Source organism: Cupressus sempervirens, chromosome 5, assembly GCF_028749045.1.
Source record: "Cupressus sempervirens isolate cs-2001-9-10 chromosome 5, ASM2874904v1, whole genome shotgun sequence".
Lineage (NCBI taxonomy): Eukaryota > Viridiplantae > Streptophyta > Pinopsida > Cupressales > Cupressaceae > Cupressus > Cupressus sempervirens.
Window position 1 is genome coordinate 218982307 of NC_143122.1, and position 5590 is coordinate 218987896.

At 32.5% G+C, this 5590-nt stretch overlaps 1 pseudogene; it reads right to left on the reverse strand.

The window, feature by feature from the left end:
- Positions 1 to 1057: 1057 nt before the first annotated feature.
- LOC149555211 (pentatricopeptide repeat-containing protein At2g13600-like) lies at positions 1058 to 4488 on the reverse strand (annotated as a pseudogene).
- Between the last annotated feature and the right edge of the window lie 1102 nt (positions 4489 to 5590).

The window sequence follows — 5590 nt, forward strand, 5'->3', positions numbered from 1 at the left end:
TTCTTATAAGGAAATATCTAGTTTTAGGTGGACCATTAAAATAAATTCTTGTAGATAAGAACACTACGAATGAAGAATTGTGTACCTCAATTTGGGACACAAACAAGGGGAAGGATCAACACCAACATGAAGTAAATACACTCTAATTGAAATAAGATTATGCGGAAAGAGGTGCTCTCATAGAAATTTACAAAGAGGATTGATATCTTTCGATGAGTGTGAATGTTTAAACTTAGCTATTTCTTATTATCTCCAATGGCTATCATGGAGTGAAAGAAGTAATCATTGTGACAACTCTTGGAGTTCCATGTAGAGGTTTTAGTTTGAGAGTGACAACTTAAAAGGTTAATGGGTCAAGCACCTCTAAAAGGATTTAATTCAAAAATTACAAATCTCCAAAGATAAAGAGACAATCTCCTTTAATTGCTGTTTACAAATATAGTGAATAGGGAATGTCCTAAATTTTTGTTTAGATAGTGTTATAACCATAATATGTGGATCTTGTAGGAGAAGCAAAATTGAAAATAAAATGATCCTCTACCTCTATATCTTGAAGGGGGTAAAGATGGAGTGTCCTATCATCTCAAGAAATATGGTGGTTAGTCTGAACTTGTGATTGGTTAGAGCACAACCTTAGCTGGCCAAGTGAACCATAAAGATATGTGATTGGTGGTCCTGCAAGTAATCATGCTAAATGATTATCAAATCTATAATCAATAAGTCATACATAATATAGAAAGATAACAACATGGCACTAAGTTGGTCATGAAGAAGACTTGTAAGTGACTTGACTGCATTATTTGAATCCATCATATCTACTAGCCCTATTTATCATATCTATCAAGGGAAGAAGCCAAGGAGCGAAATCTATGATGATATGACAACAGATTACAATACTTGATTGGTCTTAAGATACTTGTTTCCTTGATATTTAATTGTAATAAAGATAAGAAATGATCAATAGTGATGTTGTTGGGGGTACGAGGCCTTCGAATCCACAAAACCTTCATGGAAAACACCATTTTCATAATTTTATTTTCTAGAATCTATGGGTGATTTAAACATCTTTTGGGTTTAATGACATAAGGAATTCTTCAATCTATTTTCCAATAAAATGGTGCCATGAACTTTGCAGGCACCTAGAAAGGACAATGAAATGGTTGAGCCATGTTTTATGTGCATTCCATCAATAAGAGTTTATGATTCACCTAGTTTTCCAACCTTGTCAAGAAGGGCAACCATGCGACTATAGTGTTCAAATGTAGGTGTAATATTATACTATTGAGTCATGAGGTCAAACTTTTCCCAACCCTTCTTCACTAGTGCTGCATGGAAGCATGCAGATAGTATGCGAACAAAGGTGACATAGTCTAGATTTACACATGACTCTTGCTTATCTAAAGCCCTAAAGTTTACAAAGACAAACATAAATAAAGAATTTGCAACTCACACCTGTGATTCTGAATTGTGTAGAATTTTGATTAAAACATACGAATGCAGAATGTAGTTTCATGTTTTTGCCAACATGTCAAAGCTAGGAAATTTGTAATCATATTGACCAAGAGAATGTTATATACATTCAACATAAATGGAAGGAATACTTGGCACAGAATTCACAATATTGATTGAGTTGAATGGTACTCTGTGCTAGTGAAATTACAAGCAGGACAACATATGATGAATGCTTTAAACTGAGTTTCCAAATCAATGAGTTAGGAGATGAACCTATCCAAAGCTTCCTTAAAGGTATTATGATGTATGATTTTTAAAACAAATAGAAAGACACATGTCAAATGTGGCACATTATGAAATATCTTGAAAATATTTTGTTCCTAGTTCCTCATCTCAAGTCTGAGTTTTTGGAGGAACTATCAAAGGCACATAGTTGGAAGAAGAATTGGTTTAGCAGAATGTGCAGTACATTTTAAAGCAAAGATAAACTACTTAGAAATAAGCCACAGTGTTGGTAGTTGCTTAGAAGTGGTTGTAACTGCTCCACACTTCTCTGACTATGCTAACAATATGCATTGATTGAATTCATTTGAAGAGTTCTATCAAGGACTTTCACTTGAATAGTTTTGTAAGAATGTGAAGTTAGAACATGTTGATGCCATAAGTGTTCTCTATTGATTGCGTTGCTTCCAAGAAAATATAAACCATGCTGTATAAAGTGTTTGAAGCCCATAAAGAAATCTGAATATGATAAGCAAAGCAGTTATTTTGTAAATCATATAGATTGAAGATCAAGATTTCATTGAAAGAAACATGACCTACTTGGAAGCAAAGGTAAATCAGATTGCTCAAACTTGTCTTTAACATTGAACATTGTGTTTGCAAAAGTTTTTATTATTTTGAAGTCAAGTGTAGAAAAGCAATTGTTTATTATTGTTTTAGAAATCTATTTTTACAACAAAAATAAAATAAAATCTATTTTGAATTCACAACACGTGTGTTTTGGACTTATAGTAATAATACAGAGGAACATCATCATTGTTGTTATCTCTGTTTGGTCTTAGTTTGTAGAAGGTATAATAATGTTACTTCAGATTTGTAGAGGATATACTTGTATTACTAATTGAAGTGTTACATTTTAGATTACTGTAGAAGTTTCTTAGAAGGGGTTGTAACTGCTCCAAACTTCTCTAACTATGCTAACAATATGCATTGGTTCAATTCATTTGAACACAAAATTTAAAGTTAATCATAAGTTAAAATATTCTCCAAACTTCTCCAACTATGCTAACGATATGCATTGGTTTAATTCAAGGATTTTCACTTGGATAGTTTTGTAAGAATGTGAAATTAGAAAAACATGTTGAGGCCTTGAAGTGTTTTGTATTGACCATGTTACATCCAAGAAAATATAAACCATTCCATTTAAAGTTGTTTAAAATCCATAAAGAAATCTGAATATGATGATAAGCAGAGTAGTCATTTTGTAAATCATATAGATTGAAGATCAAGATTTCTTTGAAAGAAGCATGACCTGCTTGGAAGCAAAGGTAAATCAGATTGCTCAAACTTGTCTTTAACATTGACTATTGTATTTGTAGAAGTTTTTATTATTTAGATGTCAAGTCAAGTTGCAGAAGGGCAATTGTTTATTTTTTTTAGAAATCTATTTTTAGTTATCTTTAAAGAGTTTGATGGTTTCATTGCCACATCCATTTATGGAATATCCTACAATCACTTCATCCCATGATACAATATTTTGCTTCGGCATTTTGTAAAAAATATACCATGTATTCTCTATGCTTCCACATTTTGAGTACATATCTATGAGGGTTCTCCCCATGAAATCATCAAGTATGTATCCACTCCTAATTATGCCTTCATGTATCTCCTTCCTCTGTAATAGAGATGCTAAGTTGGCACTTGCTAAGAGAATTCCAACTAGTATTTGTGGGTTAGGTTTTATGCCTAAAGATTACATTCATCTAAAAGGCTTTAAAGCCTCTTTAGCATCATAATTTTGGGAATAACCTGTGATCATTGTGTTCTATGAAACCACATTTCTTTTTGGCATCTCCTGAAAATGTTTTAGGGCCTTACTAGTATACATATTCTATGTGTAACCTCTGATGATTAAATTCCATGGGAGTGTCCCACTAGGGCATGCTTCAAAAGAATTCCAAAGCCTTATCAATATGTCCACTACAAACATATGTTGCAATAATGGAGTTCTAAAACACCACATCCTGGTGATGCACTTTATCGAGTACTCACATGCATTCTCAAGGCTTCCACATTTTGCATACATGTCAACAAGGGCAGCGGCCACAATGACATTGGATTTAAATTCCAAAATTCGTATAGCTTCATGAATCTCCTCACATTGGTCAAAATCTTCCAAGTCAGCACATGCAAAAATCATAGATGCAAAAGTTTGAGGATTCATTTTCACTCCTTTGAATTGCATTTGTCAATAAAGTCTCAAGTCTTCTTACACATGACCATTTTTAGAAAAACTTCCAATCACTGCATTCCACAAGACAACATTGTGCTAGATTATTTTAGAAAATAGCTCTGAGGCTTCATCTAAATGCCCAATCTATACATATCCTAAAATCATTGAATTCCATGACACAATTCCTGTTTGGGCATTTCTTGAAATAGATTGTAGGCTTTGTCAACATATCTAGTCTAAGCATACACTACAATCATCAAATTCCAAGAAGTCAAATCTCTTTTGGACATTTCCCTAGGAGTTCCCTAGGCATATCCAATGTCTCATTAGTATCCATACCCTCAATCATTAATTTCCAAGACACCAAATCTCATATTGGCATTCTATCAAACACTTTGTGGACTTTATCAAAAATCCTGCATATGGTATACCTATCTGATACCTTTGATAAGAAAAAATAGAACATCTTCACAATAAAAATGCTTATCATGTGTAGAGATGAGTGGTCAAAGAAAAAAAATCTTGTTCAATCATTCTGTCAAAATTTTTTCATGCATCTCCTAGCTTACCGTATTTGGCATCAGCAGTCATGAGTTTATTTTGTAGAGATATGTCCTAGTATCAAAAGTCTATTTGAATGGTGTGGGGATGCAATAACTTGGACTCTTGAAAGTCTATGTTTCTTGTTGAATCATTGTGTGATCATGATGTAAAAAGGTGGGTTGCATCAATTCTTCTTAAAATAGGATGGTTGAAACAAATTGGGAAACAAAAACATGTAAATTTTATCATCTTCTCATAGAAGGTAAGTTTGGCAGATATCATTCCTACACCTATTCATGGTTACTTATTTCATCTCGACACCAACATGGTTTTGATTTAGATTGAAAGTTGATTCCTTTTCATGCAATAAATTTTGTTTTCTCAAGTATATTTATAAAATAAATTGGAGTGCCAATGCGTCCTTGGTCTCTACCATATTTCATCTTGTCAATAATATGAGATTATTAAGGAATAAATTTTTCATTGCAAATGAAATTGAAAGGGAAATGTATACTTACAGGTTGAAGGATTCAATATTAGAAGCACAAACCACATATATATATGTAGCACAGATTATAAAATGATTGTTATGAGGAGGGCGACCATGGCATAAGGAATTTTTCTTTCAAACTGGAGTAAGATGATAGCTTGTTTCATATGAGGGTTTCCTTCTTCTCTTCAAGACTCCATTGATTGGTATCGGGTGTTATTCTTGTAGACTAGGGCATGATCTCCCCATTTTACTTTTGCAAATTCGCTTTTCAATTTATATTTTGGAGTCTATAGTGAAGATTCATCAGTATGCTCTAATTTTCAAATAATTTTTAATGTGGGACTATATATAAGCATAGGCATGCATTTATGTTAATAGAACTAATATTTTCATTTGAAAGGGGTGCAATGGTTACGTGATATTAATTTATATATTATATAATTTTTTTAAGATAGGTACAATTTGAAAATTGGTGATAATAAAGAAAGCTCATGTATAATATATGAAAATAATAAATTTTATCTATTATTGAACATTCACATGTCTTCTTTGTTAGGTTTAGGATTATATTTTATAAGGAGATTAAGTTAGAATTGGCATTAATGTTGGGCTTTGGCTTATAATTAATAGTAGAAGAGGTTTAGAAT